Raw genomic sequence first — 26,710 nt, 5'->3', positions numbered from 1 at the left:
ACTCCTTCCAAACTGACAGCCCTAATTATATTGACATCAGTAATGTTGATTTAACAATGCAACCAAACTGTCTTTGTTGCAAAAACTAATGTAGCCCCTTTATGACGATCTGATTAGAAGTTACATCATTCCACAGACCAGGATCTGTGATCATTACAATTTTATTCAAAATACTCACACAAAACATTGAAAAGGAAAACAGATAAAGCCAGACAGGATGGTTAAGGAGGTGACCAGGCTCAAACATGATTCATTGGTTTTTTAAAACAATTTTAAGACAAAGGGGCCCAAGGGGTCAAATTACATGTACATTTGTGTTTGTTTTTTACATGCAAGTTCCATAATCTTTTTATTCCGAGTAATAATTTTTACTTTCTAATGGCTCTATATCCAGGAACACTCCAAATTTTTTAATTTTTTTTTTTAATCTACCCGCCTGCACCTCCTCTTTCAAAGCTGTGAAGGAAAAACAAACAATTATCTTTTTGGCCTTAAAATTAATGGCGAGTGAAAAATGGGCGAGCTAGAGCGAGAGAAAATGGTGAGTTAGATAAGTTACCCCCTGGCCCCTGCAGAGATTAAAGAGTGACCCCTGCTTAGAATACGGCAAGTCTCACCGGTGAGTTAAGATTTTTACTGCAAGTCGTGCCTGCGAGTTAAGATTTTCATGCCAAGTCCAGCAGACAAGTTACGGCAAGTCCAATTGGCGAATTAAAATTCTGACAAGTCCCATCAGCAAGTTATTAGTTATGGCAAGTCTTATCAGCGGGTTAAGATTTTTACAGCAAGTCCCATTGGCGAGTTAAGATTACAATCTGATAAAGAGTAAAGCGGATTTTTTCTTTCAATCGTCAACCTCAACTGGTGAACAGGACTTGAATCACTTGATAGTGTTGTCATAACTTCGCCGGTGGGACTTGATGGTGTTGTCGTAACTCACCGATGGGACTTGATAGCTTTGTCGTCCGCCTTTAGCTTACTTTGTGTAGGGTAATTGACAAAAAACCTAATCTCTGTGGGGTGGTAACTCACCTTTCTTAAAACTCGCCCTTTGTTTAACTTGCATAGTTACCACTGTGTCCAGTATTAATTTTTGACTTAATTGCAGTCCACAAACACATTATCATAATTTTAAATTACGAGTTTCACTGTTGTAAAATATCAAATTAACAGTAGGTGATGGCTAGGCTACCAGCTAGTCCACTAAGCCTATAGATAGGTAGGCCTACATGTAGGCCCTACCAGCCATTTTGACAAGATGTCTTTTTCTGTCAATAATTTTCCCTCAAAGTTTAATTCGCTTGAACTTAGTTGAATTGCTGACATGATATATGGCACAGGTGATTGCTATGGAGCATCATCATCACTGTATCATCATCTCAATCTGTCTCTTGCTTTATTAGCTTGTTGCTGCAGGTGGTTCCGCCAGTAGAAGTTCAAAATTCATCTGTAAAGAAATAAACCAAAATATCAATTAAAAATGACAGGGAAAAAAAAAAATATCTTGGGGCCTGACTTAATAGCTTGGGCCCCGACAATAAATTAGGGCCTGCGCTTCAAAATCAGAGCACTAAAAAACTAAAATACTACCTCGGGGCTTCAAGTGAAGTTACTATCATGTGGGCCCCAAGTTACTAAGTCTGTGCCCCAAGTTACCAAGATGGGCCCCGAGTTACCAAGTTAAGGATAGTATGTAATGTCGGGCCCCAAGATTATTCGGGGCTCTGTAATAATCTGGGATTGCAGTTGTGAAAAGGAATGATGGCAATAAATTTGAATTCTTTTACGATTCTCAATTGATTTATCCAGTACCGGATTCATTCCAATAAGCACCCAGATCGCTTAACGAAGTCATTTTGGGTGGGTGCTTATTTTTTACCTGGTTTACCTAATTTTTTTGTGAGGGGCGATTATTAGAGATGAATTTACGTATGTTATAAAAGGGTCCTGAGGCGTTCTTGTAGCTTTTCTGATGTAGAAAATGTATTGCAAGTTTACACGGATGTGTAGTCCTCCAGCTATTTCACTATCAACATCTATCTGTCACTTCAACATTAATGGTACCCTTTAGCAAATTGAATATACCCTGGGTGGTAGCTTATTGGAATATGGTACATTAGTTAAAATTCACATAGTACATGTAGTTGATTTGCAGAGCTACAATCCAGCTGTAAGTAGGTAGCTGCAAAAACTATGACTAATTCTGGACCATTGTTTGAGGTATCAATCATTCTGGACAATTTTATTGAGGTATACATTTATTCGCATTTTAAGCCATATGACCTAATCCTTTTATCACCCAATAAAGCAGTTACTCATTGTACATACCAGCGTTTTGTACTGTTGAGTTCATCAATATACATTCTGATTTGGAAGCCACACAACTAACATCTCCTGAAAGCAGTTGCTGAGCCTACAACTGTACAATTCACTTTAAGTTGACATCACTGCTATCACCTAGTTGAGGAAATTCAAGAAATAATATCTTAAAATGGAGAAACATTTTACAAGAACAAACATGTTTTTCTCGTAAAGCTTTACAAGACCTAAAATCTTGATAAAATACTTGATTTCAATGTTCTGTAAAAGCTACGGCACATTGAAATCAAGGGTTTTATCAGGATTTTAGGCATCGTAAAGCTTTGCATAAAAGCTACGGAACATTAAAATCAAGTAAAATTCTCAATTTTGATTTTATTGAATTTTAGGCCTAGTAAAGCTTTACGAGGCCTAAAATCTTGATAAAATTCTCAATTTTAATGTTCCGTAAAAGCTACGACACATTGAAATGAAGGATTTTATTGAGATTTTAGGCCTCGTAAAGATTTGCATACAAGCTACGGAACATTGAAATCAATTCAAATTCTCAATATTAATTTTACTGAGATTTTAGGCCTTGTCAAGCTTTACGATGCCTAAAATCCTGATTAAAATTCTTGATTTCAATGTTCCGTAAAAGCTACGGCACATTAAAATCAATGATTTTTGCAAGATTTTTGGCATCATAAAGCTTTGCGTAAAAGCTACGGGTAATTGAAATCAATTATAATTCTCAATTTCAATTTTATCGAGATTTTAGGCCTAGTAAAGCTTTACAAGGCCTAAAATCTCAATAAAATTCTAAATTTCAATGTTCCGTAAAAGATATGGCACATTGAAATGAAGGATTTTATCAAGATTTCAGGCATCGTAAAGCTTTGCATAAAAGTAGTGATAGGCTGTACAGCCCCCAAAAAAGGGCGATGTTTCAAAAAGCTTAGGGTACCAGCTGAATTGAAGCAGCTAATCCTCCTGAGCATTTTGACACCTTTAAAAAAAAACTGGTTGAAAAATGAGACAGTGCCGGCCAAAAAACTACGCATAAGGGGGATTTCTTGGGACCCCCCTATTTTTCACTATTTTGACAATTATGGGCTTTGTTGTTTGTTGGATTCTAATGATTATTTACTTGATTTTGGGTCCCTGGATATATTTATGCAATTTTTACACAAATCATGTTTTGATGCAAGTTTAAGAGCCAATTTAGGATGTGAGGGCGCTGTTCAGCATAATAGCTGTTACGTATCCCCCCTACAAAAATTTTATCATTTCTTATTATCAAATCAAAGTTACTTATAAATACCAGCATCTGTCCAAATTTGAACTCTCAACCTTATTTCACTTTGTGCGTGGTACCCATTTGAAAATGTGTAGAGACGCTTCCATTGACTTACATGTGATACAAAGTTCGTTGACCCCTGTATATTACTATGGGCAGGTTGCCAGGTTATCCCTGTATTAAAAATTAGCGCCACGGCCACACCAAATGTGATAAATGGCTGAAAATTTCAGAATATGGATGATTGATTATTATCTCTAGTATGATTGACTCAAAAATAAAAAATGGTTGCGAAAGGGGTCGCTAAAAGGTAAAGCGCCCTCACGGCCAAATTTTACCCAAAACCGTTAATTTTAAGGACACTAAAAATTTTCATTTGACACAAAGTGTATAAATGACCTTCCTGGACCTAAAACTATGTAAGTAGATACCAAAAATGCATTACATAATCCTTAATGTGAGAAAATCCTCCTAAAACTAGAAATTGAATAAAGGTCAAATCTGCCCCCTCCCCCCCCCTTGTGTGGCGTTATTTGGCCGGCACTGTCTCAATTTTGTCCGATTTCAATAAAATTGGTGTCAAATTACTCAGAACAACAAGCTGCATCAAATAAGCTGGTACCCTAAGCTATTTGCAACTACACCCTTATACAGCCTATCACTAATAAAAGCTATGGAACATTAAAATCAATTAAAATTCTCAATTTCAATTTTATGGAGACTTTACAATGCCTAAAATCCTGATTAAAATTCTTGATTTCAATGTTCCGTAAAAGCTACGGCACATTGAAATCAATGATTTTTGCAAGATTTTAGGCATCGTAAAGCTTTGCGTAAAAGCTACGGGTAATTGAAATCAATTATAATTCTCAATTTCAATTTTATCAAGATTTTAGGCCTAGTAAAGCTTTACAAGGCCTAAAATCTCAATAAAATTCTCAATTTCAATGTTCCATAAAAGCTACGGCACATTGAAATGAAGGATTTTATCAAGATTTCAGGCATAGTAAAGCTTTGCATAAAAGCTATGGAAAATTAAAATCAATTAAAATTCTCAATTTCAATTTTATCGAGATTTACGATGCCTAAAATCCTGATTAAAATTCTTGATTTCAATGTTCCGTAAAAGCTACAGCACATTGAAATCAATGATTTTTTCAAGATTTTGGGCATCGTAAAGCTTAGCATAAAAGCTACGGGTAATTGCAATATTTCTCAATTTTATCAAGATTTTAGGCCTAGTAAAGCTTTACAAGGCCTAAAATCTCAATAAATTTCAATTTCAATGATCCGTAAAAGCTACGGCACATTGAAATGAAGGATTTTGTCGAGATTCCAGGCATCGTAAAGCTTTGCATAAAAGCTATGGAACATTAAAATCAATTTAATTCTCAATTTCAATTTTATCAAGATTTTGGGCCTTAAAAGCTTTAGTTTACGAGGCCTAAAATCTTGATAAAATTCTTGATTTCAATGTTCTGTAACCAAAAGCTACGGCACATTGAAATCAAGGGTTTTATCAAGATTTTAGGCATCGTAAAGCTTCAGCGTAAATTAAAATTGATTGGGCAGCTGATTGGGGGGTAGGGACAATATATTACTTTGATCATTGTTTGATGTGTGAGGTATACTATTTTGCAGCAAACCTTTGACGAGCGCGACTGCCGTGATGTTGCAAATTCGAGCTAATAACGCGTCGGTACGCACAGTTCATTCATAAATTACCACTGGCAACAGCAGATCGCCTCAGCAGCCAATCAGAGACAAGTCGTCCAACGCAGTAAATACGCGATGTATGCTTAAAATACGCGCTCGTCAAAGGTTTACTGGAATTGATTATAATACTCATTTTCCAGCTTTTTGTGTGAGATTTATTACCTAGGAGTGAGATTATACTAGTATAAGGCCAAATAAAAAAATAAACATGTTTCACGTCCCCTCCCGCTTCCTTTTTTGAGATTTCTTCATTTATATTTTTATTTTTTGAAATTCAGTTATAACTTTTCAACAAATATGTCTAGGAAGTAGAGATGCTTTCTATAGCCTTGCTAATATATAAGAAACACTTTTGGAAGGTTTTGTGGTAATTAGAGGGGGCCTATCTCTCAGAACAACAAATAAAAAGAGGCCTCCTCCTTTTTCCAGGCATTATTGTGTACGCTAAAACAGCTCTACTTAGCCTCTAATTATGGGTATTTACACCGATTTTGCGATAAAAAATAATAAATAAAAAGCCCCCTCTTCCTCCTTTTTTTTCAAAAACCCGGACGTGAAACATGTTTTTTATTTTACTTGGCCTAATACTACCTGCGTGAGACCGCGAGAAAGTGACCCCATGCGTGAGACTCACGCGGCACGCCAATGCGTGAGAGTTGACAGCCCTGATGACCATTTATTAATACTGCAGAGATCATTCCAGAAAGGAAAGCAGTAAATATGTCATGCATGTTTCGTTTTGTTTGTTGTCAATTTATCATGACAAATTGACATGCAATAAAAATGCATGACTGACAAAACTTTATAAAAAAATTTAATTTCAATTAAATAACAATAATTTGATTTATAACATAAAACGCCGACGCTATTTAACACATGGAAATGAACATGTGTTTAATTTGCACAAAATCAGCACTGTTCTACCGATTTTTCTCGATTTTTTATAGTACGCCGGGAGTATTTCAGTCCCGATTTCAGTCGGGGAGTTCAGTGTACGCTGTGCATACACGGCGCAGAATTCGGCAACCTTTACGTTGACCGATGTCGACGAAGGTCCGCATGGAGCCTCGATTATAATTCCAATTTATTGCAAATAAGAGAGTCCGCCGCTCACAAATTTCACCTCAACATAAAATTAACATATTATAGTTTTATATTTTATTATTCTCTAACTGTTATTTTGTTTTATACGGCAAATTCACACCTCTTGAATAATGTAAACATGACGAGAACATTACTTACCGTGACCCAAGCAGTGAACACATCAAAATGACTTCCGGCGATGATGGCATTTCAGATTTGTAAATTTGGTATCAAAAGTTAAACAAAGTCAACATCCATGTAATTTTTTACGTATTAACAGTCGATTGATGATTTTTATTTTCTGTAATGAACTGTCAAAAAGTTGTTTAAAAATCAGCGGGAAAAAATATCATTCCTCATACCCACGGGGGCAAATGTCGTCCACCAAAGTCCTTACCGGTAAAATTTGACCTTTTAACGGTCGTATGCGAAAGTTGCCGTCGTACTGGTAGGTCTATTATAGGTCCTATTCCCAAAATTTCAGTTGATTCCGATATTGTGTTTACGATATAGCCTAAATGTTTTGGTTTTCGCCTCGGCTCGGAGAATTCCCGGGGGAGAATTTCATTGAATTGATGAGAGAGGGAGATTTTTTCCAATGTAAAATCAGCCCGGGGATCACTCACATAAATGGTCTGTCCCGGTGCCGGTGGTCTGTAGGCCTACGCATGCGTGACCAAAAAAACAAAGAAAAGGGGGTGTTTTTTTAGGCAAGGCAAGTTACGCGAGTGACGCATTCAGGGTCTAAAAAACACTGATTTTCAAGAATAAGTAGTTTTCTGAAACTGAACAACTTGTTTAGGGTAGGCCTACCTTTTCAAATTTTTGGTAGGCCTAAATTACGAGTCCAAAAAGGGTAGCCTACATTTTTTCATTTTTACTAGCCATAAAACTCATTAGGGGGTACGTTTTATATTAAATTACCTTATTAAGGTAAGGGCCTATAAATTTGCTAGTTTAGGAGGTGTTTAAAGAAAACTTGGTCATGCATGCGTAGGGGAGAGCGGGGAGTGAGGGGCAGGTTCGCCCACCCCTCGTTTCTCAGCACTGCGGCTATCGTGGAATTTGGTCATGGCAAAATTAGGTGACATTGGTCATTATAAACTTCTCATATTAGCTACGTGACATATCTAGGGACGTGTTCATCGAACTACAGCCAAAACCAAAAAATTACACCAAAACTCAATTTGTTCTTGCGTTAATAGGCCTATTATGTTGCAGGCCTATTATAATTGATACATAAATAGGCTACAGATGGTTTTAATGAAAATCTGTAGGGCCTATCATTGGGCACATATGGGATTTGTCAGAGATTTAATACAGTTATAAACTCCTTATTCGATTTGTATTTTGCATACCCTGAAGAAAATACAAAAATGTGCACAAGCGTATTATACAAATAATCTATTATAGGCCTACCATTAAACAAGGTAAAACTACTGAAAAGCATGTTTTTTAAAGTTATGTGGTATCAGTATTACTCATACCACCGTTAATGTCCTAATCCATAATCTCCCCGAAGTTGTAAACATGATACGTTTATCACTTTGGACCCCTGCAATTTACCCTTACCCGACCCCTGCAACAAATTTAGTGACTCCCCAGAAGAGAATAAATGCCCTGTATTATACTCTTGCTAAATGTTTGAATTTAATATGTTATTGTTATGCAACACTGTGCAATGTTTAAACCTTTTTTTGTGATTAGGGTGAACTTACCCCACCATATGGGCGAACCAGCCCCAATATGGGGCAAGTTCGCCACTTTGCAAAACTTTTTTGTTTGCTCTATCATGTTGCTATTGTAAGGCCTATAGTTCTGGGATTGTGGCCGTATATAGCTAAGACATAGGGCTTTCACATGGACTAATCAGGTCATCCCTAGCCTTACAATTGACATCGCTAGGCTGGTTAGAAAAATATAGGGCGAACACTCCCCGCTCTCCCCTACACTGTCATACTTGAGTGCCCCCCCCTGGCAAAATCAGTGAGCATTGTCGGCAGTTTTTTGGTCTCAAGTTTTCCAACAGTGCTCGAGGAATGATATTAAACACCCCGTGTCCAGAAGAATCTTTCTGCGGGGGGTCAGTTAGTCAGAGGGCTTTCAGCCTGGGGAGGGGCAGCTTAATGACTAAAATCGCCACAAAAAAACGGCTGACTTTACATGATTTTTAACAAAGTGCGCCGGGGGCTTCAGCACCCAAAGTCCCGGACACGCCACTGTTAAACCCCTTAAATGTAGAGTAGGCCTACCACAAAAAAAACGGACTTGGAAGTGATCCTTATAGGCCTACTAATCTAAATAAACTTAGGCCTAGGCCTTGCATGAAGTTTTCAGAAATTATAGTCTAAAAAATAGGCCTAAAAATAAAAGAATCTTGACAAATCCCAGAAATTGAGGGAGCCTGGGACGAGAACCACTAAACATTAATTTTATAGGCCCTTGGTGCATGATTTAAGTAGGCCTATTATATTAGGAGAGAGTGGGGAGTGTTCACCCTATTTCTTTCTGACCAGCCTAGCGATGTCAATTTAAGGAGGACCTGATTAGGTCATAAGAAAGCCCTATGTCTTAATTGGCTACATTATAAGACCACAATCTCGGAACTATTATGCCTTACAACATGTACAATATTTAGCAACACGGTAAAAAGTATAAATTATAGGCCTAGCAATTGTTAAAATTAGTAAAAAGTTTTAATACTCAAAGTCTCACAAACTTGCTTAAAACCTCAAAAATCGCGTAAAATTATATATTCAAAGTTTCACAAAATTTGCTTTTAACATTTTCTCAAAAATTTCACTTAGGCCTACATTTTATTTCATGTTCCTCATATCATGCTTTAAGATAAAATCATGATTTGTATTTAATTCGCGCCTTAGGCCTATTTCTTCATTTTTATTTTAAACCTAGAACTACCTAAGATTTTGTATCCGTCTAAAAAAAAAACCAAAAAACACGCGTTTACGCCCAAACGGCCTAACCTAAGCTAAATCGTAGATTCATCCTTTGCGCTCATTTCAGTGATTAAATTTTTAACCCAGCACCGACGGGGGGAGGGGGTAGGACCGGCCGTCAGAGATTACCATAGAGGGGGGGGGGGGTGAGGCCCACCATTGGTTTCTACAGTAAAATCAATGATTCCAAGAGATAGGTTGAAATAGTCATTTCCATTTTATATCGAGGAGAAAATTCGGTGAAAATCTCATTTTTGTAGAATTTTTAGCCGAAAAACAATTTTGCCTCTTTTGAACATAGCCTGAATTTCCCAAATTTGCATGGGCGCCCTCACATTATGACGTCACGGTCATAGCGACAATATGTGGGGAATGTACTTATTTTGGTATTAGGCCTACTGGATAGAGCTAGAGGAGACCCATAGCTATACCGTGACATCCCGCTATCTCTAAGGTCCGCTATCTCTAAGGTTCGCTATCTCTAAGGTTCGCTATCACTAACGTGTAAAGACTATGGAGATCAGTATCCCGCTATTTCTAATAGAGAAAAGGGTTCGCTATACCTAAAAAAAGATCCGCTACTTCTAAGGTTCGATATCACTAATTTAGAATAAGGTTCGCTAGTTCTAAGGTTCGATATCACTAATTTTAAATAAGGTTCGCTATCACTAATTTAAAATAAGGTTCGCTATCACTAATTTTGAATAAGGTCCGCTATCACTAATTTATTGAAGGTTCGCTATCTCTAAGGTTCGTAAATCACTAATTGAAATAAAGGTCCGCTACCTAAGGTTCGATATCACTAATTTTGTTTAGGGTTCGCTATCCCTAATTAATTAAGGTTCGCTATCTCTAAGGTTCGCTATAACTTTTGATTAGGGTGCGCTATACCTAAGGTTCGTTATCACTAATCTTAAATAAGGTCCACTATTTCTAATTTTAAATGAGGTCCGCTATCTCTAATTTTAAAAAAGGTCCGCTATCTCTAATTTTAAATAAGGTCCGATATCTCTAATTTCAAATAAGGTCCGCTATCTATACCTTATTTAAAATTAGAGATAGCGAACCTTATTTAAAATTAGAGATAGCGAACCTTATTTAAAATTAGAGATAGCGAACCTTATTATAAATTAGAGATATATGATAGCGAACCTTGTTTGAAATTAGAGATAGCGAACCTTAGAGATAGCGAACCTTAGAGATAGCGAACCTTAGAGATAGCGAACCTTAGAGATAGCGGACCTTATTTTAAATTAGTGATAGCGAACCTCAGAGATAGCGAACCTTCAATAAATTAGTGATAGCGGACTTTATTTAAAATTAGAGATAGCGAACCTTATTTAAAATTAGTGATATCGAACCTTAGGAATACCGAACCTTTTTCAAAATTAGTGATATCGAACCTTAGGTATAGTGGACCTTTTTCGTAATTAGTGATAACGAACCTTAGGGATAGCGAACCTTAGAGGTAGCGGTCCTTAGAGATAGCGAACCGTAACCAGCTATACATTGGTACCAAATAATAACGGTTGACGTTTATAATTGAAAATTAGGGAAGGTTGTAAAATATGGCTCAGTTGTAGGACAAGGTTTTTTTTTTAATAGTGCCCTTTTAATATAAATTTTGATCTATTTCTGGGTTAAACGTCTCGAATTCCTATACGTGTAGGATGGGAACAATAAATTGAAAACTTTGTATTTGGTCTCCCGATGGTAAACGGGAAAATATATCAAACTATAGATCTCGCTTATAAAATGGTATACTCTAACTCTATTAATAAAGAAAAGAAATACACATCGGGGAAAATAAATAAAAAGCATGAACTATCTAGCATGATACGAGGAACATGAAAAAATATAAGAGAGAGAGCCTATCCCACTGAGAATTTAGTATGAAATGAAATTTTAAAAAAAATCATAAAAATGTGAAATGTGCAAAATCAGTAAAACAAAATAATTAAGGGGCCTTAATTTTTTTTCTTAACCCAAGAATTATGAAAACTTAACTGCTCAATAATTTTTTGTTGGTCTAAAGTAATAAAAATATACATATTTAGAATGTCAAATTTGGGCCAAAATGCTCATTTGGGGGAAAATCCCCCCCAAAACAGTTTTTTTTTTTTGCCCAAACGTAACAAAAAGATTTTTGGGCCAATTTTTTTTATAAATTTTTAAAACTAGATGAAAATATCTTGGAACTGTTTTTAAAAAAAAATTTATATATAGTTTCACAATTTTGAATTTTTAAACATTTTTACAATTTTTCCGCCCTTTTTTCTTTACTAAATATAATTTCATTTTAATATTTTCCCCTTAACTTTTGAAGTTCAAGGCATCCCGTTTCGTTTCCCAATGCACTTGAGATGCCTTCAAAATTATGTATAAACATCAGAGTAAACATGATAAAAAATAAAAAGTGTAGGCCTACACACCGATCGGAATAGGCCATTGATCAGTATAGTTGCCTAGCAACAAACCCCATTACGTCACCAAATTCCAGGCCGCCGAAGACCGAGTCAAAAAAAAAAAAAAAGAGCTCAAGCAAATCCGGCTTTTTAATCACACGTTGGAAACGATCTATATCGCGCAATGAAACAGTTGTGGTGTGTTTCAGTGGTACATGTTTTATATCGTTGCTTCGACGTTGCCGCGCCGCCACGACCACAATAATCTGTGTTCCTTTTAATATAGTGCAGGTATAAATTGGCATTATTGTTCCAACGGTTTTCAAAGCCGTCGACAGGGAGAATCCCTGAAAAATTCGTATCATTCGGCCACTAAAGATGTAAGTATATACCAATATGTGAACATGCTGCACGACGCGATGTTGGCGGCATGCGGCATTTAATAAATTTACATGATAGAAATGATATTTTAACAAAGGTAATAAAAATCGCACTTCTCTAGCTTCCTCTCTCTAGCTTCACCTTTAATACAATTCTCTCTCACTGTCTTTGAAAAGGAATTATTCTCATCATCGGAAACAAGAGTTTCAAGTATTTGAATTGGACGTACATATTCGCAGGTAACACGATTGGCAGAAGTACGTCAGTATTAATTTGTACTGAGAGCTTATATAGGCCTACCATCATGACTATAATAGCCTAAATATTTTATTGCAAAAAAGATTGAAATTATGTGCCTTTGACGTTGGGAATGCAATATTGAAAGAATATTACGAATCAATTTAAATTTTAATACTGTGCGCATTTTACCATGATTACCGAAATGGCTATATACTGATTTTATAGCTCTCATGCAGTAGATACTAGTAGTTGGAACTTTAAAAATAGTTAACGCTTTATATAAATTACATAATCCTTAACCTTCAATTCATTAGATTGTGATTCTTTTAAGAATGATGACTTCGGGTCTATAAATGTGCACATAAAATTGTTATATCCCTGACCATTGTTGACCAAGTTTCTTGCATGTACGACGTTGGTGATATTATTTTGTAGTGTAGCCTATTCTACTGGATGGCTTCGTATAAATAATAGTAACTCCTGCTGTAAGTTTACGTATTTATTTTCAACTATCGGGGTTCACCGATTTATAGGACCTACAGCGTATTCGTATAAATGTTGTTTTGAGCGCAATCACAGGATCGGAGTGTAAGTTTGATCTTTCACCTATAGGCCTACTCATCGCGTTTTAGTTCTGTCTCGGTATCAGTTTGGAGAATAATTATTATTGTTTAACTGGCGTAATGTCACGGTTCAATTACTATGCTGCATAAAAATGCTAGTATTAAATTTGTAAACGTTGCATTTTTTTGCGCGACGTTGCATTGTGCTTTAAGCACATGCTTAAGGGCCATAATATTATGATTTCGAGTATTCGACGTAGAACATTTATAAATGACATTTAAAGTTGACAGTATAGGCTTAAACTAGACTCTGGGTTCTTTCTAGAGTCTATGCTTAAACTGGCGTTAGTTAATCTATTCCCATTATATTTCCATAATTTATAATGTTTAACTTCTAACGAATGTTTGATTGTCTGGTGGAAATCGATTGTACGTCACCCGGTACGTCATCAAACATTCGTTTCCCGGGATTCGTTTAGGGGCTGACATTTTTCTTCTACCATGGGCGTCAATCCCGGGGACATGTCCCTCCACATTTTTGGAATACCCCCCACCGTCGGTAAATACGGTTGAGGGATTTATGGTCAAAACACTGTGTCGCAGATGAATTAAAAATACCATCGAAATACGGAAAATGTCGCAAGGTTTCGTGAAACCTACGTTACCCCGATAATTATGTTTTAACATAATTATGTGTTAAAACACACACCTTTGCAAACACTGAAATTTAACCAAAGTGTCCTTAAATATACGATTTATCATGTAAGTTATATGACAGTAATGTTTTCAGATCCACATGATTTATGTATTTAAGAAAGAAATCCTAGGAAAACCGTATTTTTTGCTTGGCTACAGGCCAAGCAATATTATCATTCGTTTGCGACCTCGACCTTTGACATGAAGTAGGAAACTAGTCTTGTTAACATGCATTTGCTTCATCCTCAGTAAAACAATGTTGTAGGATAATGCTTAAAATTTAAGTTGTGGGTTTGCAGGAGGCTAAAGAGTAGCCTCACTCCCACATGACTTAATTCATTTAGCTTTATATTCAGCAGTGCACTCTATGATTTGACCATGTTAACCCAGGGACGAAATAGCAACCTCCCAGGTAACCTTGTTTCCCTCATAAAGCAGTGCTCAGTTAGTGACTGTTTTTTGACCTGGAGGATGATGAGTTTTAATGATTGTTGACAGGTGTACCATATAACATGGAACTTGCTTGTTTCCAAGATAAATTTAACCAAATTCCAATAATTATTATATTGTCCTTGGACATGGAACAATTGACCAAGAACAATTTTGGTGGTTAATGAACTTTCGCATCACAGTCCCGGGATCACAGTATAAGAGAGTGTAATACCACAGTCTATTCATGTGTTTTACTTCCATGGTCTATGTTACTGCAAAATTCTTGATTTAGTATGTGGTGTTTGTCAGTCATGTTTGACGTTTGGGAGAATGGATAGCTACTGTTTTATAGGTAGGTGGGTATTTAGGTTGTGGGTTGGTACATGTAGTAGATTGTATACATGTATGTAGCACAGACCATCTAGACCAGGCTTCCTCAAATAGATTTGTTGATGCGCCACATGAAATTAAAAAAACAACTGCAAAGCGCCACTCAATGGCTGCGAATTCGCGGGGGAGTCAGAGGGGGTTTCCCCCCTGTGAAGCTATCGATTTTTTTTAAATTTGAGGTGCAAATGACGCCATTTGGTGCAACATTTTGTACTATTTTAGCCTGTCTTTACAAGGATAACATGGGAATCGCATTGTTTATTTATTTATTTTTAAAAAATCTAAACGGCGCCGTGCGCCACTCGGGAAGCCACGGCGCGCCACATGTGGCGCGCGCGCCGCTATTTGCGGAGCCCTGATCTAGACTATATGGTCTATGTTTATAGGTAGGTATATATTGCCTATAGGTAGGAAGGTAACAATGCATCTAGGGCAGGTACTCCTAGATGGTAGTTGCTGTTGGAGCAGGTGTATAAATTAAGGGCCAGTGCTGGCTTGGACTGATTGGATCATATCGTTTCATATAACCGAGTATAGGCCTATTGCATTAACTGCAATATGAGTGTAGTATGTTCTTTGTATTTATTTTTTGATATATTTTATTCAGTTTGGGTATTCCAAGGCCAAGCTCTCCCTTTTAAAGGGATTTTTATTAAGAAATGCAACATACTTTACCATAAAGTGCGGAATTAAAACAAAAAAATGACTGTAAACTGTTCAGTTAATTATAGCTGCAGGTGTACTTGATCAACTTGATCAATATTATTTCGTCAACGCATTTCCAACATACTTGTCAGGCATTTTGAAGTTAAAATAAAACCTACGTGACCGAAACATACGTTACCATTAATTTTAACACCCTATTAAAATTTACTAATTTAATCTATGGGTTTCGTTTATGTATGAATAAAAAGGAGTATAGTTTAGCGCTACTTTAATTTTGCCGATTTCATTGTCTAAGTAGGGCCTACTGCCGATTTATCGGTTTTGACCCATATGACTGAATTTTAGCGGCATGTTAGTCATGTTTAGTAAACTTCCAAAGCAGGCTGCACATCGTTTAAGATCTTAGAAAGTCGCCCGGACAGATTTCTTCCGCACACGATTCTCAAAACGGGCAGTGTTCGCATTTTTTTGCCGCAGGTGGAAAAAACAGTCCTTGCCCGTTCTTGCCGGCAAAAATGGCAAAAACTAAAAAAGGGATAAATAGTTCCCTTTTTCATCTCAAAGCAAGTTATTAAAGGGCATATCTATTGCAAAACCAAGTTTAACTCCATTCGAAGAGAATAATTATTACATTACAAGTTGACACTCGTTGCAAATTTTTTTATTCGTATTGTAAAATGCTGCTTCGTACACAAATGTACGGTCCTTCCCCCGTTCGAAGCAAAATTGATTTCCATGGCAGGAGACTGGTGACGTCACCGTGAAGAGTCATGTTACAAAAACACGAGCCCTGGATATGAGCTCTTTTGACATTCAGTCATGTGTATAATATGCGACCTTGTAGCACGAGAAATCGGAAAGATTCGAACAAAAGGCCATTGCAATTGTTTATTTGCATAATAAATACAATATGGATATACATGTACATCACGCTCACGCACGGTAAAATTGGTCTAAAATATTTTTTATTGTTTAGTCCAAATCTTTCTCAACAACTTGATCATGTTGATATACATATGAACTGTAATGTCACAATTTACTAATATATAAAAAGAAGCGGCTGATTTTATCCATATGTTTAAAAACCATTAAATTTGTTACACTTGATTAGACTTTTTTCTGAGAACAACAGCAGTATATTACGTTCTGTGCATTGAGAGCGTTTACAGTCCCTTCTCTCAAAGCAGGCACATCTCATTTCATGACGTCAACTTTTTTCTAGGTCAAATCTGTCTCGTTCGAAGGAACTCACCGCTTAAATTGGTTTTTGAGGAATATCAATTTTAAACGTCTTATTTTCTCAAAAAAGGAGTCATTTTCATTGTCTTCAACCGGAAAAGTATGAAGTATGAAAATTCACATTTCGATGAATTTTTCTTAATATCTCCCCTCAGAGAGTAGATATCAAAAAAATATAGGATTGTGTAATAGGTCAATCTACACATTCTGTGCAAAATTTCGTGGAATTTGAATGATTGGTTACCGAGGAGATAGCTTTTTTCCCAAAAATCCTTATTTTGAGAAAATCAACATTTTTGTTAAAAATGCATAATTTTTACATAATTAAATAATTAGAATAGGAAATATTACATTTGTAATTATTGCTCTAGAAGTAACTTAAATTTTAGAAAGTATCTACAAAAATAAAAACTTTCAAATGAGTACCGGTGCATACCGGTATCCCATTTCAAGAAATTCTTCACCCAGTGATTTTGTAAATTTTTAAAAAACACTGGGTGAAAAACAATAGAAAACAAAAGAAATTCATTTCTTATGTATTATATTGTTTTTCTCGCGGAATTTGTATCACATGTGAAACAAAATTGATGATAACTGTTGAACCAAACATGCTATTTGAATGGGGTAAAAACCATTTTAGAGAGCAGGAAATTCTCCTTTTTATTAAGGGATAATCACAAATTTGATTGAAAAAAATAATAATACCATACTTGGACTTATTATTCTGTTATTTATAAGGGTCGCCGGACAAAATGCTTTTTCATTTATCGTCATGACTACTGTCTACATGGTTGCTAAGCACAATTCTGCAGTCTTATTGTATTGTTTTGTACACCACCATTACTATAATTTGACATGGTTCGTTATAGAAACTAAATACGTAAACATGGTAAAAAACTGTAGCAATATCGAGAAATATGGTTTCCGATCATTATCTTATGTACTCCATACTCGTGCTTGTTTTTTTATTGGAAATGTACAGTAATATTTTATATAAAATTTCTCTGTTTTCGTTACGGAATTATGGTTTTCATGGATATACATGTCATTTCCATGGCGACATTCATTAGATAGTTAAATACTAATACTAATATCAACGATTTTCATTTGCACTCTCTATACATTTCAGGTGACGAGCAAAATGTATCAAGACGCGATTACATCTCGTCAGCGCTGACAAAAACATAATCTATTTAAAAATATGGTTAACATCATCATGAAACTTCAGTCTCAATTCTCCATGAAGGCGACGCCGATGTAGTTGATTTACAAAATGCAGCAGGAAGAAACTAAAGTTGATGGGGCTCTGACATCGAACCTAACTGAAGGTGGAAATCAGGCCCATTCTGATTTCCAAATTAGGTAAGAAAGTCTAAAATTTACGGTGAAATCATTCACTTTTTTATCGGTTTGGGGGCAGGGTTTCTTGCCATGATTTTGTATGAATTATATTCTTAATAGGCCCTAATAGATATATTTATTTTTATTTATTTGTTTTTCATTCTATTATTAGGTTATAGTTATATCCCATTTTTAATTGCATGGCCAGCTGTTGTGACGAAATGTTCGTCTCACTTAATTAGGGGCTGGGGTATGAACGTTTGGACAGTATTGCATTCTGAATACGAAGAACATCCTGATATCAAATAATATTGATTTTTTAAAATTTGCTACTACAAAATTGTTATGTCTCAAAGCTCACGCACGCGTTCGTTTTTCTTAGCACGTCCATGGCAGCTGAAACGGCAAATTCATTTTTTTGCCGTACAATCGTGAAATTATGAGAAAAATTTGGAAGAAAAGTTACTTCAGTGATTCGATGCTCGCATTGTTTAGGTATAAAACAATTTGTATTTGTACGACGATTGTGTAAATCAACCACCACTTTATCCTGCATACTTTTTAACGCTAAAAATCACATCTTAGGGACCGTTCACATGAAACACTTGTTAGGAGGTCCTGAAGCCAAAGGGGGCACCGAAAAGTTTTGACCCTCCTAAGGGGGGCTCTGACAAAAATGACCACAAATTTTCGTGGGGAAATTGCGTTTATATGCTTTTCTGTGGTGTTGACCCATAATTTTCACGTCAAAAAAGGGGGCCCTGAAATTTTCGAGATCTGCAAATTTAATTTTAGAAAAATCTTTTTAAAACAATTTAAAAAAAAAACATTCCTCATTCGTTTAAACTCATTCGTTTATATATTTGATATTTAACAGTCCTCGAAGTAAACTTTATAAATCTAATGATACGTACTTAAAGTGTATGTAGCTGGAATGAAAAGCCGACGATCAATTGATCAAGTTTACTTCGAGGACTGTTAGGCCTAAATATCAAAAATTTAAAAAATTAAAAAATAAAAATTTGCAAATTTCAAAAAATTAAAATTATTTGATATCAGAAGGACATTCCGCGTATTCAGAATGCAATTCGATATGTCTGATGTGCCCTCATTAGTCTCATGTCCCACAAAAATACTGTCCATACGTTCATACCAGATACCTCACAGGATTAGTTTTCCGTACGTGGAGTGTACATGAACGCGTGATGTCATGCGTAGGTAGCTAAGCCGGCTACACCAACTGCCCGAATATTGATCACTGGGTCTTTTTTTTTTTTTATTTTCCACCCGACTTACGCGGGTGGAAATAAAGAAAATAATTAAATATCCAAAAGTAAAGCAGGTAATGGGGATACGCATCCTGCACAAGAACAAATAAACACAATGGGGAACGATTGCTCGCTACAAGAGGAAACTGAATATATTTGATAAGAAAGAATGAACAGTTTTAAATTATCAACCCAAAGTGTTACAATTAAACATAACAAATAAACACACAACCCAACTTGAAAAAAAAAGCAAGGGAATGTGCCGGCATGGGAATCGAACCCACGACCTTCCGATCTCTAGACGGACGCCTAATCCATTAGGCCCCGTATCCATAGGCTGTTCCCTTGTGGCGTGTGCCCTTGTTCCGTGTTGTGTTCACTTGTTCCCATGTGACCTGCCACACAGACAACGAACGACTACGGCCACTAAGCAAAACAAAGGTTCGTTGTCTGTGTGGCAGGTCACATGGGGAACAAGTGAACACGGAACAAGGGCACACGCCACAAGGGAACAGCCTATGGATACGGGGCCTTAGGCACCAGCTCCCACTGATAAACGGTGGTTAAAACTGTGTTCGATTGATTCCCATGCCGACACATCCCCTTAATTTTTTTCAAGTTGGGTTGTGTGCCAGTCGGGATTTGTGTTTATTTTGTTGTATTACAACACTAAGTTGGTTAATTGGTAAACAGTAAAAATCCAAAGCTAACGATAAATACAGCGCCTCCGCCCGATGTTTTGCTTCTGGAAATGGGTACGTGACCCTAAACATCCGCGCTGAAATCTTGAAAAATCTGAATTGTTTTTGCAAAATCGATCCACTTCGGCAATTCGATCAAAAACGGCTGTTATTTCATACAACTAATCTATAACAATCCTCAAAATGCACAATCTGGGTCGGTCGCTGGAATACTTTATCGATAGAATAGGGAAATGGGCGATAGTTTCTACTGGATTGCGTATTCCAGGGTAAAGACGGGAGGAATCTCTGGTCATTTCAAAATATGAAAGCATGGTTAATAGCAGAAGAAGCACCGACTTTAATATAGTTGCGAAAAAATGACAGACAAGAATTAAAACACACTAATTTTTTTATATAAAAGTTATTCATGATATGCCTGTATAATTAACAATAAATAAAAATCACCATAATTATCTATTATATTATATACCTATAGCTATGGTATTAATAAATAAATATTTATTTATAAATCACGTAATTTATACAATTATACAATATCGAAAATTTTCATTAAATTACCTTTAATAATAATACCTTTTATGAACTCTGTAAACTCACGAATTGAACTGAACTGCCGGCTCAGATGAGACCGAACATCGACGTACACTATTAATATTGAGCCTGTATTGAGCTTTAATATTTAAAGGGACACCGCACGCCCGGGACCGCGCTAGCCTATAAATAGAGGCTAAATAGTGTGCAGCTCTGCAATATAATTCAGCCTCGTGGCAGAGTCATTTATATCAATTATTACGTTAAGTGGCATTTAATAACTAATTACGGTATTTATTTTATTTCTTGACTCTACCGGCACATTTTGTCACCATTAAAAAAACGCATTGAAATCATATTGAAAACTATTGTAAAGTACTCGGCGCCGGTAAAGTACGCTACGTAAGACGACCGTCAAAAAAACTTTTTTTTTTCTGAAGAGGCTAAATAACTCAAAACAAATCACCGAAAATTTCAGTCAATCCTTGCACTTTGGCTGTTTTTAATTTTATACAGCTAAACAAAAACCTCAAAATGGTCCTCGGGCCGTAGAATAGGGTTTTTTCCCGCCTATAGTTTTCCGATGGCTGAGATAACAATTTCATTTGTATATGGCCTGAAATGAAATCTAGTGCAATATGGGGGATTTTAGTCGTCAAAAAACAAACTGACGAAACAAGATCATTTATAGATATCATCATCATTATTAAAATACAGTGCATCCCTCAAAGTTGAGTATTGCTACACATTGAAAGTTTTTATCAGTATTTTTTGACGATATCAACGAGTTTCAGGTAGGTCGTCGCGCGAGTGCACCATACAGATGACGTCACATGCTATATATAGTTGTCCCGCTATGAACTTTCGACTCGCACGCACACGCCGATTTGAAAATCTACCCCTTTATAGTTCTGTGTATGAATGTTTCGACAGTATTTTTTGTGGGGCATGAGAGTACGAGTACATGCAGACATATCGCCATATCATTAGATTTAGAAAGTTTAGGGACCGTTCACAAACACTTGTAAAGGGGGGGGCCTGATGCAAACAAATTTTATCGCGAACATTTTTCGGGGCCCCCCCTTTACAGACCTCGAAAATTTCAGGGCCCCACCTTTTTGACATGAAAATTATCGGTCAACCCCATAGAAAAGCATATAAACTCAATTTTCCCAGAAAAATTTGTGGCCATTTTTTTCAGGCCCCCCCCCCTTAGGAGGGTCAAACATTTTCAGCCCCCCCCCCTTTTTTTGCATCAGGCCCCCCTTACAAGTGTTTGTGAACGGTCCCTTAGGCCTACTTCGTGAACTGTTAAATTTCAAAAATATCAATTTTTAATCATTTGCCATAAAATGTGTATTAGGCCTATAGGTCCTATCGCGAATTAAAAAAAAAAACACCAAAATTAGGCCTACCCCCGGTATATCAGAGAAGGACTTTCTTCGCATTCAGAATGCAATTTTAAGTAGGCCTATATATGTCTGATGTGTTCTCATGTCCGAGTCACAAAAATACTGTCCAAACGTTCGTACCCCATCCCTTAAACTGAAACTCATAAGTTAAGGTTTAGGAACTATTTTAAACTGTTGCGATTTGGTAGTTCACAGCATCTTGCGAATGGTAGTGAGCTTTGGCAAAAATTGCATTGATCATTCCATATAGCGAACATGTAGAAGAATTCAAATAGGCCTATCACAGATATACTTTGTAGGTCCTGTGGTTCTTGAGTTAGGCCTATGTTGTAAAGAGGTCTGAAACAACCCGGGGAAACAGCAACATTTTTGTATAAAAATGTACCGGTACATAATTCATTAACAGCAATAAATCAAGCACGTTTTCAAAGCATTTAATTTGTAGAATGAACTTTTGCAAAACATCAAAGTGTTATTTTTCAATATTATATTGATTTAAATGAAACTCACTACTTTGTCTACATCGACCAACAATACGTCGTGCACCCTTAAACACGTGACACGCCCACCCTTGCAAACCCTGATCCTACACGGTACACCCCTGCACGTGTATGGCAAGCTAAGCGGCTCAGAACGTGGGACTAGCTACGCGCAGCTTCTTTCTCGTTACGTGCAGCTTATTATCCAATCAGATTCGCGGTTTTAAACACGTGGAGCTGATGTAAACATCCTCTCTCACAAATATTACGTTGTTAATTTTTGTAAATGAAAATATCTGTAGTATATCAGCAAAAAATGGTATAGGTGCTATTAAAGTAATATCTGAACAGAATGATGATTGGTCTATATTTAGGGGGGCTATCATTTTCTTGGGAGGGGGAACCCAAAGAGAGGGGGTCATACTTAATTAAAAAAAAAAATAAGGGGGAGGGGGGTCATAAATTGATAATGACAAAATGTAGGGAGTCACAAGATGACTACAGATAGTGTGTTTATTGTATTCAAAAAGACTGATTTCAATACAATTTTAGCCTGTCTAGGGGTAAGGTGTATCGGTGGTGGGAGTCGGGGGTCATAACATTTTGATGCCGAAATAGTGACTTTTGTAAATTTAGGAACCCCCCCCCGTTCCGAAAAAAATGATGACCCATTTTTCTCTCTCCATATTTACACAGTGGCATGTGATATCGCTTTCCCTGCAATATCTTTACACAGCGCTTTGCATCAGTAGTAGTTGTTGTTTGACCTTCATATCCCCTGCACCGCTAATACAGCCCGAGTATAAAGTTACTTGCTATATATTAAACACGGTGTAAACTTGGAAACACTAAATAAATATGCTTTGTGTCATTTTAGCCAGGCATTAGCAACATGTTCTCTTGACACGTGCTGTGATTTGGCCTCCTTTACCCGTTCGTTATCTATGCTAATTCCGTAAATTAATTACAAGATAATAATTGTGAAAGAGGATACCTATAACTATACTACGCGTAGCTAACGACCCAACCACGTGATTAAATTTGACTATTTTGATTGGTCAAACAGCTGCTCGTAACGAGAAAGAAGCTACGCGTAGCTGTTCCACGCTTTTGGCCCCCTTGGCTTGCCATACACGTGTATAGAAGAACCGTAATACCGGGAATATCCATCAGGCACTCACATAATCGTACACATCGACACAGCACAGCGCAGTACATTTTTTGACAATATAAAAATTGACGTGTCTCTGTAGAAAAAGAACCTCTTTACATTTGATTGGCGTTTTTTTTTGCAGAAAGTGGAAAAATATCAATATAACAATATCTATTTATCCTGTTTATCTTGCAAATAGTTCAATATGCTTTTAATTGCGGCTGCTGCAATGCGTTTAAAACTGTACACCCTCAGCTGTCAAATTCAAGCAAGCTTAAAAATTACGTGACAAAAACATCCTAGATTTAGTTTCCGTGTGCTTAGGGCAGATCGGTGTTGGCGCAAATTCGAACGTAATAAATGGATGCAATATTTATCTATTGTACGAATTGAATGTCGTAAATTGTCTCTAAAAGGATCGTCTACATTTACAATACGTGCGTGAATATAAAATTGTCGTAAACAGTGCATACGTACCTTTTCAGGATCCTCTATCGTATATTTTGATTGTATCCATCGGTGAAAAACGCAGCGAACACGGAAATAGAAAATACCAAAGGGACGCTCCACTAGATATCAAGGGGTGATGGGGGCTGGTTGTGTCGTGACAATTTTTAAGCACCTTGGAAGCAATTATTTTTTAGCACCTCGGTGAAGCAAAATTAAACAAATTATTTCAACGCCTCGGTGAAGCATTTTTTTTTACTCCTCAGCGGCGAGACAAAATTGTTTAAATCATTAATTAAGTTCTATCAATTCTCAACAATTTGTTTTTAGATTTTGTGAAACGAATTTTGTTTAATATAGGCCTTTTGCGTGCTGCAAAAAACATTAATAGGTTAAAATGAGTTCACATGTGAGTTTTTCACACGTAACGCTGGAATTTTCAAAGGAGATCCATCGGGAGATCCATGGGATTCATTTTTCTTCAAAACAAAGATTCATGTGTAAAGATTTCTTATGAAAAAAATACCCATCCATCCCCTATGCCTCCTAAGTCCCATCCGAGAAGTTTTCATTGGGTTTTGTTTTTGCTCAGATTGTGAGGGAATTTTTAAATAAAACTGCCCCCCCCCCCCCAACCCCTTGATATCAAATGAAGGACACTCGGATCAATTACCGGCGGCGGGTTACCACACACACCCCACCCCCCTCTAGCGTAACCCCTCCCCACACCATAGACTCTATTTTTTGTCTATGCACACACCAGTGGCACAGTGATTCGTATGTATTAAAGGGGCTGTGCAATAATTATTAGCCCTGGTGAGGGTAAAATTGGGGGGTGGTGAAAGAAATTTTGGCGAGCCGAAAGGGGGGGGCAAGCAATTTTTGGCCATCCGAGAGGGGAGGGGGCAAGAGATTTTTGGCACATATTCATGGGGCACCTTTTAAATCAAACGCTCTAAAAGGCTTAGGAAAACCCCGGAGGAAAACAATACGGAAACAATTAAATGTGCAAATTTTCCTGCTCGATACGCTCGCAACATGTATCTAGCCCATTAGAGAAGGAAGTCGTGATCCTAGCATCGTCTTGATTCATATTATTGTCTACACCATTGAATACTTAACATTCATACTTACCCCCCCATATTTTCCACCTCCTCCCCCCAAGTACTTATGAACACTCCCTTATACCGAAATAGTTTGAACATGGAAGAAAGAGATGAGAAGGAACCACAACGACTTCGATCGGCCAAGTTTTAATCCGCTTATCTATTGACGCATGAAAAGAAAAGCTATCAATGGTACTTACTTTCATGTATGATCCATTTACCGCGATCGATGCTTGGCGAAATCATTACTGGAAAAAAACTATAACAAACCCATCCAAGAACAAACAAACGCTACCCAGAAGTAAGATTATGGAATTTCACTGATGCTCTGAACATGTATAGTAGCTTTGTTTTGGGATCTACAGTCAAACTGTTTTCTTGATCGTGTTGTGTAGAAAATGTCCTTTAAAAATCGAAAAGGTCATCAAAATCGGTCGTTTTTTGCTGAGTTTCATCTTTAGCAAATAAGGTAAGATTTTGGTGATTTTTTTTTTTTTTTTTAGATGCAAAATGTTCTTAAATAATGTACAATGTTCCGGTTGTGTCCGGTACATAAAACCTGTTTAATTTAATAGTTTATATGTGTATAATCGTAACTAGCTAACTCGTTTCAGTGCCAAAGACTGCCAACTCTGAGAAAAAAGTCATCAAAGTTCGGGAAAATTGGGCGAAATGGAAGAAAAAGATGTAGGCCATCAATGACCGATGATCACGTCACCAGAGAAAATCCTATAGAGTGCTTGCACGGAAGGTCATTAGTTCAAATCATCCTTCAGACACGCTCCAGAAGACATGCAAATACATGGAGTACAATACCAATCACCTATTTAACGCGGGGTATTGATCAAAGTAAATCCTCATGAATAACAATGTCAATTAAATGTCGGTAAAGGGAGTGGACAAAGTGAATGCGTTCGTTGTGGTTCCTTCTTATCTCTTTCTTCCATGGTTTGAAGCACCATACACAAGTCCTGATCGCCGCGCCATAGGTTACGTATAGATCAGATTACTAACCTACGGCACAAAAATGATCAGTCGATACACTTAGTAGTATTTTTATTTCAATACTTCTCTAACGCAGGGAAATAGAATTCGGCTGGTTCATATCAGTATTGGTAAAACCTTTCATTGATTCTGCTTATTCATGTTTGTTACAAATCAGTTTAAAAATAGCCAACAATAAAGAACATGCACCCTCCTTGTTAAATAAAGTAGACAAAGTATAGGACTTCAATTCATAATTTGCGATGTTTCTGGCGAGATGTCAAAAGGCAAATCTCAAAATAAAATATATTGATATTAATCCGCGATGTTATAAGGCCCGCCGATTACGAGCTGATCAAACTATAAACACATTGGAAGCGTACGCATTCATTGTGATTGGCACTATAGGTCCGTGGATATGTGCAACCGCAAGAACCCCGACTCGATGCGAAGAGTCATCCTTCTGCATACGAATCACTGGTGATTATGGTGCGTGTGGGGAGGGGGGGGTTGGGTCGGTAACGAACCGCCGGTAATTGATCCCGCGCTCACACCGCGGGATTTATGAGTATCCTTCATACTCTCGGTTTATAAGGTTTATATTGGGGCTGTATAATATTAATTAAGAGCCCTGGTGGGAGGGTAAAATTGGGGAGGGGGCAAGAAATTTTTGCGAGCCGAAGGGGGGGATGGCAAGCGATCTTTGGCGGGCCGGGGGGGCAACGATTTTAGCAAGCCGTTTGGAAATTTTACCCCTTACCCCTTCCCGGCTGATAATTATTGCGTTATGCGCAGCCCCTATATGCATCTCACCTTTAATAGGGGCTGTGCAATAATTTATGTGTAAGTGTCGCGTGTGGGGGGGGGTTGAATTGTCAACCTTATTAAAATCTCCCCCACACTCATAGAAATGACTTGT

At 37.0% G+C, this 26,710-nt stretch overlaps 1 protein-coding gene and 1 long non-coding RNA gene across 2 annotated transcripts in view; one reads left to right on the top strand and one right to left on the bottom strand.

Annotated features, from left to right (window-relative positions):
- Nucleotides 1-1,045: 1,045 nt before the first annotated feature.
- LOC140154342 (uncharacterized) lies at nucleotides 1,046-6,838 on the bottom strand. Its single transcript, XR_011859309.1, has 3 exons — nucleotides 6,557-6,838; nucleotides 2,329-2,457; nucleotides 1,046-1,447 (listed from the first exon to the last, which is right to left on the bottom strand). It is a non-coding gene; the product is annotated as an uncharacterized lncRNA (long non-coding RNA).
- A 10,662-nt stretch (nucleotides 6,839-17,500) lies between these two features.
- The window catches only part of LOC140156058 (uncharacterized), a 57,112-nt gene continuing 47,902 nt past the window's right edge, over nucleotides 17,501-26,710 (top strand). The window contains exon 1 of the mRNA XM_072179172.1: nucleotides 17,501-17,728. The gene's annotated coding sequence lies outside the window, so the exon portion shown is untranslated. The remainder of the gene's footprint in view (nucleotides 17,729-26,710) is intronic.

This window comes from Amphiura filiformis, chromosome 6 (assembly GCF_039555335.1).
Source record: "Amphiura filiformis chromosome 6, Afil_fr2py, whole genome shotgun sequence".
Taxonomy (NCBI): Eukaryota; Metazoa; Echinodermata; class Ophiuroidea; order Amphilepidida; family Amphiuridae; genus Amphiura; species Amphiura filiformis.
This window is presented reverse-complemented; position numbering and strand designations above follow the sequence as displayed.